Genomic DNA, 10,130 nt, shown 5'->3' on the forward strand with positions numbered 1-10,130 from the left:
TTTGAATCACGTCAATCGGAGTTACGGTTCTTGAGATATGGCCAAAATACTGACAGGGGGTCAAAGCTGCCAGCAACATCCTTTAACTTTAGATTGCATATTCTATCTTCGTGTGATCAATTCAATCGAATGTTTCTTGACCAAAGCATCTTCCAATCATTCCACAACATACTCCATAAGTTCCAAGCTCCATTTTAAGCTCCAAACGCGCATCCAACTGCTCCCAAAGCACTGCTCCACTCAAATTATCTGAAATTGACATAAAAACATGAGCAGTACGGGAATTCTAACGAAATACATGAGTTGAACATTATTTAAATAAATGACATGCAAATGTACAAAATATGATCCTAAAATGATAATAAAAACTACCCTATAAGATGCATGAAATTGCATCTAACACCTGCTTTCCTGTATTATTCTTTAGTGCATTCGAGCAGTGATATTTAATTTGTTTAAGACGCCCACAACATCGTTTTAAGAAATTGGCATCATTGTCGGGGACATCGTGTTGCTAACTGTTTTATACCAAGATCTTTTTGTACATGTAATCTAGTCTTCGATCCAGCAATTGAGAAGACTGTAAGGATGCTGAAGAAGAAAACAAAACTTCAGAAGCAACAAACAGGTTCCTCAGTTCCATCGTCTTCCTTACCGCCACAAATCACCACACCACAAGGCAGTACCTTGTGGAACAAACTAGCAATTACCGTTTCATCATTCCTAAAAGCACCTCCATCTTCACCTTCCCAAAACCCGTTTAAAAATTACTCACCATGATACTCTGAAAATTTTGAAACCACAAAACCCTCTCAACCTGAATCCCAAAAATCAGTCATGGGTAGCAATGGAGGCGAAGAGAGAACTTTCAGACAGTAGGCTACGCAACAGGTCACTCAACAACCTCTTTACATTACCTTTCTAGAAGTCTAGAACTTCGAACTCAAATTTGGGTTAATTCACCTCCTTCCTACTTTTAGAGGCCTTGAAAATGAAGATCCACATAAACTTCTTAAGGAATTTCATGTGGTATGTTCAGGAATGAAGCCACATGCCATTTCTGAAGACCAGATAAAACTGAGGGCATTGCCCTGTTCAGTTCCATACTCGACAAAAGAGTGGCTCTACGATCTTCCTTCCGGCTCCATAACTACTTGGAATGATCATGCCAAACTATTCCTAGAGAAATATTTTCCAGAAGCATGAGTTTTGAGCCTTCACAGAGAGATCGTTGCTAGCAAACAAGGAAAACAAGAGGCTTTACACACGTACTAAGAGCACTTCAAAAAGTTGCTTGTTTGGTGCCCACAATATGGAATCAGTGATCTTCATATGTATTAGTGTTTCTGCGAGGTTCTGAAACCTATGCAAAGACTACTGATAAATGCTTCCAGTGGTGGATCTTTAAGTGACATGACACCAACCAAAGTTCGGGAGCTGATATAAAGACTTGCTATCGAGTCGAAACATTCCAGTAACAAAGAAGAGTGTTATGCTGACCAGTTAAGGGGGTGTAAAAGAAGTTAGTTCACATAATTTAGAAGCCTATATTTCTGAACTAACGAAAGAAATTTTGCTGCTGACAAAAGAAAAAGGAGTTGTGTCTATGAAAAAGTCATGTGGAATCTGTCTGAAAACTGAACATCCCACTAACATGTGTCCACTACTGCAAGAGGATGTTGCTCCAGTAAAGTTATCGGAGGTTATTAGCAGAATTTTCAGAACAACTTTCAGCAGCGACATCAATATCAGAATCCACATGGATTCCAACACCAGTGAAATTTTTAGCAACAAATTTTTTAGCAGAAACAGCTTCAGCAGCCAAATTTTCTGAATCTGCACCAACATAATTTTCAACAGCAGCAACAATCTGGCAGCTTCGGTGTGACATTAGAAGATATAGTAAAAGCTTAGCTACTAGAACTTACATTTTCCAGAATGAAACTAGAGAAAGCATCAAAAATCTGTAATAGTTGGTCTCTTAGTTTGCCACTTCTATGAGTCGGTCGGAATCTCAAGGTAAATTACAATGGAAAACTAAAAAAACCCGAAGCATAAGGTGAATAATTTTACCTTGAGAAGTAGGAAGAATTATAAGGGCCCTAGTAAATCAGAACTAGAAGAGAAGGCAGAAGAAGTAACTAAAGAAGTTTTGGGTGAAAAAACCTGAAAAGACGTAGAAGTAAAAGACACTCCGAAGCAAGCGAAGTCAATAATTTTGGAGTACAATTCGGTGCCACCATTCCCATGTAGACTAAGGAGCACAAAGAGCAAGCGAGGGGAGGAGGAAATCATAGACACCTTTCATAAGATGGAGGTAAATATTCCAGTTTTAGATATTATAAAACAGATTCTTCATTGTGCTAAATTTTTAAAAGAATTGTGTGCTTCAAAGAAAAAGATAAAAATTAGTGGGACTATCAAGGTTGGTGAAAATATTTCTGCAATTTTACAAAAAGGTTTACCTCCAATGTGCAAGGATCCAAGTATTTTCTCAGTTCCTCGTAAATTGGGTGACCTTATTTTTTCAAATGTGATGCTTGACTTAGGTGCTTCAGTCAATTCCCTCCTATTTTTAGTTTTTGAAAAATTAAATTGGGACCTCTAAAAAAGACTGGTACCATCATTCAGTTGGCTGATCACTCTTTAGTACACCCAAAAGGTGTATTTGAGGATTTTTAGTCCAAGTGAAAGAGCATATATTCCTGTAGATATTTATAATTTGGACATGGGTAATGTGGATGTTTTTAATAAAACCCAATCATCTTAGGAAGTTCGTTCATGAAAACTTCCAAAACAAAAATAGATGTTTTTAATGACACACTTTGAATGGAGTTTGATGGGGATGTTGTCAGCTTTAAAATAAATGACAATGAAATTCCTTTTGATAATGTTTCTATTAACTTTATGGATACGAGCAGTCCTTTACCTGAGGTTTGTTGTGAATTTTCTAATCATCTTGTGCAAGAAGTATATTTAGATAGGAAGTTAGGTGTTAACACATCAAAAGAGATGAAAAAAAAGATTGGGGAAGATGAGGAGAAGGTGATTGCTAAAAAGAAGCTGAAAAGAAACAAGCTTGGGGAAAAGAAGGAAACGATTTCCGAAAAGAAGATCAGGAAAAGAAAAAGACTCAAAAATCTGGAAAATGAGTCTTTTGATAAAATTGTGAAGTTTCAAGTCTGTTGTGCCAGTTCCAGATCCATAAATTCTGCCATATCTGAAGGGATATTGAGTGAGAAAGAAAGAAGTTGAGCTGAAGAGGAGTCCCAACCGTATCGGTTAACATATTTGGTTGTGAAAGGTCGAGCCAACGGCTTTAAACTAAGGCGGCTTCTGGGAGGCAAATCGCGTAGTTTTTACGATCTTCTAAGTTGCTGAAATTAATTTTTCGCCAAGATCATCTTCGAAATCAAAAATTTATGCGACCATATCAGGTACATTCTTTCCTAGCTGCAACCTTTTGTTTTTATATGTTTTATTTAGTTGTTTATTTCCTTCTCTAATCATTGAGGACAATGCTTCCTTTTAAGCTTAGGCAGAGGGTTAGTAGTCAAAATTCTGCATTTTTTGTTAAACAATTTTAATTTTTTGTTTTCCAGTTAAATTTTTCGATTTTCTTTTCTGTATTGCATTTATAAAAAATATGAGAAAAAGTTCAATAAATATTTTCATTTTATTTTCTATTTTTCTGCATTGTATAAAAATTGAAAAAAAATCTGGAAAAAGTTACATGTGATGATGATAGTCTTTGCATTCGATTGCTCTAAAAAGGTGGAGAATGAATCTCCAAAACGACCAGATCGATAGTGGTAAGTTCATTAATAGTTCTCATAACTAGGGGTCAAAAAACATTGTGATCCAAGATATTAGTTGTAAAAAATAAAAAGAATTGTATATCGAAACACTGCGTAAGCAAGAAACAAAACAATTTTAGAACTAATTTCCTGATAATTCTAAGAAAGAACCATGCTCGATAAGTTTGGACGCCACAGAGCATGGCCCTATTTTTTGACACAGGTTAACCTTCGCGGTAACAGAGATTCCACTATCGTATTTACATAGCCAACAAAAATGAAGAAACAAGCAAAACTGTTACATCTGAGCTCGAAGATGGTACAAACTATCAAATCTAGTACCCAATCGAAAAAAAAACAACAACAAAAGACGATTGAAGAACTTAAACTCGAAGGCCAAATATACAAAAAGATGCAAGTGCAATAATATCAAGAGCCATCTCAAAGACAATTTTGGCGTGACTAATGAAATGTGTGATATGGTACTTGATACTCTCAGAAAAAGTGAAAGCATAGAGCACTGACTCCTACGGGAGGGCTGACTGCTTCGGCGAAATCTGATTTGGCCGTGACGGGGTTCTTAAGGATGGGTCGATTTTGGTTTTTAAGCTACAAGCAGAAAGTAAATGAAATTCTAAAATATGCTATTTTTGTGAACTTGGTTAATTAAGGTATACAGTTTAAATAAAAGTTATAGTTGGTTTATTGGTTCACACTGTCGAGCTTCTTCCCGAATTTTAGAGTCTGTGAAAGATAAAAGGTATTGAAATGGTCGTCTAGGTAGTGATTCCATTGGAGCTTCCTCGATGTGAAGTCTGATCATGTGAAAAGAAGAATAGAGAAATGTTCCTTTTTAGTTTTTATTATAAGTTCCTTTTTAGTTCATCTACATCTTTCCATTTTCTTTATACTGTTTAATCTTTTTATTACTTGAGAGCAAATAAAGTTTAAGCTTGGGGAGATATGATAGATGTCATTTTCTGCATCTTTTATGGTAGTTTTTATTAGTGTTTTGCATCATATTTTATTCTTTTTCATGTGCATTATTATAAATAATGTTCAGGTCATGTTTATCGCTAGAATTACAGTACTGCTCATGTATTTATGTTATTTTTAGATATTTCGAGTGGAGTGGTACTTTGGTAGTAGCTTAGATGCATCTTTGGAGCTTAATGGAGCTAAATTACACGAGGAAGTTGGAACATGGTTTGGATTTGCTAAAACTAAAGAGTTTGGTCTGAAACACGTATTTTATGAAAAAACACGATCGTGTTTATAACTATATGATCGTGCTTTACCTTCTCAATTTTTCCATGCCAAAAATCAAGTTTCAGGACTTTGAAGAAAAATACGATCATGTTTTGCCATGACCACGATCGTGTTTTTGACTTTTTTTCTGATTTAGCAACATACTTAACGAGAAATTTGGAGACGCTGAAGTAAAAACACGATCGTGTTTCTGCCATAACCACGATCGTTGTTTTATATTTTTTATTCCTGTGAATGTTGGCTTGCATATAAATACCTCCTATCTGATCAATTAAAACCCTAGATGTTCCCCGACGACGAAAAATGACTTTTAAAGGCGATTTCTGCACTTTTTCATCACTTCCTGAAGATCTGAAGGTTGTGGATCGTCTCATTCATTTAGTTTAGTAAGATTTAGTTGTTTAATGTCTCTTTTTATTGTTCTGGATAAGATTTTACCCATGTCTGGCTAAACCCTAGATTTAAGTTCAGTAAGATTAGTACTTTTCATGTAATCAATCAATGAGACTTACTTTTCATTGTGATTTTATCTAGATATTTTAGTTTTGATCTTAATGAATATTTGATTTTGTAGTTCATGTGAATCGAGTAATTGAAACAAAATCAGAGTATGAATCAAACAAGAACACGAAATTGTAAATATAATCTGCTTGGCTCAATATTACTTCTGAAAGATACAAGAGAATGTTTAGAGTAAGAACAACGAAGGCTCAAAAGTTACTCTAACTTTAGTACCTATCCTCTATTTATAGGAATGACATAAGTAAACAAAAAATAGACAAGCGCTAAAACAATTACGCTTTGACATACAGATGTGTCCTTATGCAATACATACAACACAAACTTCTAAACTAACAAATAACTAAGGACACTTCATCACCTCACAACTAAATTCGACCTCAACATTATCCCCATTTGTGAGCAGTGTCGAATCCTAAGTCATTTGAAAACTTCTACAAAGGTTTCACAATTATATTTTAACATATAAAATACAACTACAACGACTATAGTTGTTAATAAAGCTGATTAGGTATCTTGAACTAAATCTAGACATTTATTAGAAAGGAAGTCATACATCACAATGTATAGTTCCTTAATAATTATTTTCTCTACAGTTTACTGAAAATATCATCAGAAATCTTTTATATGTAAATAAGAGTCATATATGTCAAATAAACTTCATTATCTGCCATAAAAAATCCATTTCTTGAAGTTGGAATATTTGCATATCATTTATATAAAAGGAAGCTTATTCAACTAGTTTGAGGGTGTTGGCAACTAAAGGAACTCCTATATTCATTCTTTCATTTAAGTCATTAATTGACTTAGATACTTGGTCAACATTTAATTTGGTTTAACGTACCCAAAACCATATATTTCTTGTTCCAGATCTAGTTAAGACTAATCTAGACTAGTTTGGGTAATTGATGTTTTTACTCTAATATCTATATTTTCAAGTTAAGATCAAAACAGATTCTCAAAATTTATAATTATTCTTTGTAATTTATAATTAATTATTCATTGAATAATTATAAATCTCTTTTGTTTACTTATTCATTTATTTCATGTAATTAATTAAATTAATGTTTTTTTTGTTTTTTTGTTTCATTAAAATAACCTAAGTTATTTTATGCCCAAAATCAGAATGTTGTGGTGTTTGTTGCTCATATTTATCTATAATTCTCCCTAGATTTTATAAAAAGAGTTACCAAAGCCATCATTGTTTCCCTATCAAGGTCTTGGTCGACTATGGCATTTTCGAGGTATGATCTTCGAATGCTAGATTGTGCTACTTGATTCTCATTGTGGAAAGCAAAATTAAAGTGTTATTACACAAGTAGATTATCATTATGTACATGATGGAATATGAGGTAAAAGATTCCCTGACTAGACTAATGAAGAAAAGAAGAAATGTCATAAAGAGTTATCCCAAATTTTGTTGGGTTTTATTTAAAAAATAGTCTAATTATATAGTCCAAACTAAGAGATTAGCAACGAAAGCATTTTAAGATTTAAAGAAACTTAAAACCATATTAACCAACCAAGGATCATTTTGCAATCTTGGAAATATTAAATCAACCAAAGAAAAAAAAAGGTTACAACCTTTGAAGTCTTTGATTAACATGGGAGATGGAAGTTGATGAAGTGATATGCATGAAGCTCCAAAGAAGAAGATCTATAGCAGTATCCACCATGCAAGAGAAAACCACTAAAACATGATAGTCTTCACGTGTATATAAGTTTTTATTAAACCGTAAGACATGTACCAAATAAGTATAAAGGAGAAGCAACTTATTAGTACTTAAACTCAACACTACACATTGCAAGAGAGGAGATAGGATGAACCATAAAAAGCTACGAGTTTTAAAGAGAAAAATAGAAGGGAGATAAAACTCTTTTGAAAGCCTTTAACCACTTTATATACTTTCATGCATGGACCGAGGGCCATAACATCATTTAATGCACAAGTAAGTAGGTGTAAGAAAGCATGGGTTGAAAGACATTAACCAACAAGTAACCTCTCAAATCAAAGGGAAGGCTACGGTTTTGACTATAAAATAGTCAAAGATGATTTGTCTTTCACTTAACTTCTAACTAACTAGTTACATGTAGAACTAGATGGTTACTAAAAGTGTCCATTTAATTTGTACATGACGTATATATTCATTCCTTATAAATATAACTAGTTAATGTTTCTCTTACTATCATTTCCTAGAAAACATTGTTCCCAATATCTTGGTAAAATATTATTTTCAGAAAGTAAATTCTTTCAATTTAAATACAATTTTTGATAATATTTTATAATAATCGAGTTACTTTAATAAATAATCAATTAGTAGTAAGTCTCTACAAGGTGTGACCCTATAAGATAATATGTCATTAGCAAATATCATTCTTTAATGACTCTTGGGCATTTAGATCTTTCATATTCAACTCCATCTATAAAATAATAGTATTTAAGAATATATGAAGGAAAAAATAACAACTTATCTTGGTTAAAATTACAACAGAGATAGATGAAAAAGGATCTCAAAAATAAAATGCATATGAGACAGAAGTTGGTTTTATACATACTGCACGATAGAGGAAAGATGTTGAAATATATTTTTATCATTGCACATATGGAATAAATGGAAGTCAAAAATACAAAGGAATATTTATGTAGCATACCCCATAGTCACATAACCCAATATTATCCGATTTAGGCCACCGACACTAAAACTTTCCCTAGGGTCAACTATCTTGAAATTGCTCTCCCCTCTCTCTCTCTCTATCTCTCTCTCTCTCACACACACACTCTCTCTCCTTCCCTCTCTACCTCTCTCAAGCATGGTTAACTACTAACTTTTATGGATTTGTTGCCTCACAAATTTAGAATGTGGTTTTTATAAATAAGGTATACACACCCCTTTTAAGCAAATGCATAGTTCTCATCTTAGTCGACCTAGAGTTAAACATCTCACTCCCATTTACCCTTCATTATAATGTTTAATGTACCTATCTGTGACAACTGAAGAAAATTAGGCCATCGTTAAACGAATAATGTTAACCTAATCACTGTTGTAATAGACCTAAATGAGTATATAAGATATGGTTTTGTTGTTTATAGGGTATTAGACATTGAAATACATCCAAAATATCAATCAAGTCTTGGATTGATATGAATCCATGATAAACAAACAGTTTCAGTATACATAAGGAATGGATTAATACATGACTGAAAGAGATATATGTGTTAGACATTATTATGTGGTATCAATAGGTTCATCACCTAGTCCATGAAAATCGGAAAATTCGGACATAAATAACATTAAAAATGGAGTTTGAATGTAAAAGCTACGAATATTTTAAGAAAACAAACAACCAGGTAACAACTGATCACCTGATAGGTGTCAAGCACGAGCTTCAAATGAAAAACGAGACATCTTAGGAAATGAATTTTTATTCCCGATCACTTTTCCCATGAGTCTCATCCAGTTTATGAATTTATCACGTTCCTAAATTTTTATGCCCAAAAATACCCCAGGATGTTATAGATAAGGTTGAACGTCTAAGGCTCGCCTTCTTCCTTAATTAAACTTCAGATTGATCTGTAGGGTCATTTTTGTGTTTCGTATCGAAAACTTAGTTATATATTACGAATCAGGTTTTGATGTAGTATTTGATTTAAGAGATAACTTTTCCGTCTCACGTCGCATCGACTCTTTTTATGAAGTGAAAGTTCGCGACTGTAAACGAATAATGTCCGAAAAACACTTTCAAACGCTACGTTAGAATAACTACGCTATTTCTTTCCAACTAGAAAACAAATGATTTTTCTTATAAAAATGTCTATTATTTGATTTTATTAACGAAAATCGTAGTTTGAATCTAAGCCGTCGAATGAAAATGGATTCAGATCGTTGGATTGGAATGGGATTTAGTATAAAAAGAGGGTGAGCCCTCCCTAAAACTTGCACCTCTCTCCCCACTCTCTCCCCTCATCGAAAATCTCTCTCTCTCTCTCTCTCTCTCTCTCTCTCTCTCTCTCTCTCTCTCTCTCTCTCTCTCTCTCTCTCTCTCTCTCTCTCTCTCTCTCTCTCTCTCTCTCTCTCTCTCTCTCTCTCTCTCTCTCTCTCTCTCTCTCTTCTCGAGTTGTCATTGTTGTCGTGAGTCGTCGCGCATGAAAACTGCGAGTAAGACCGACGACTAGCTATCGCCCTTCCTTCTCCAATGCATCGATCGACGAGCCTCCCTCCAAAACCCTCCTGCCAACGAGATCAAAAACATCGACATCCACTGTCGGCCACCGATTGTCGCCGTCGATGACCTTTGTCGGCTAGTTTTTGAATAAATTCTGATTGAATACTATTCACGCGCGGTCAAGATTACTATTAACTATTAACATTTCTACTTATCGGGCTGCAAAACTGCCGATTTCCAGAAAATCGTATTCTTTTCGGTTTATCTCAAACACTTAAACCAAGAGAGTGTCACAGAGTCATTTAAAATCTTTTATCGTTATTGCGCGCGCAGGGGGGTACATGCAATAACAACATTATTTCAATTAGTTTTATATAAATG

The sequence above is a fragment of the Lactuca virosa genome, chromosome 5 (genome assembly GCF_052849685.1).
Source record: "Lactuca virosa cultivar CGN04683 chromosome 5, Lactuca_virosa_CGN04683_v6, whole genome shotgun sequence".
NCBI lineage: Eukaryota > Viridiplantae > Streptophyta > Magnoliopsida > Asterales > Asteraceae > Lactuca > Lactuca virosa.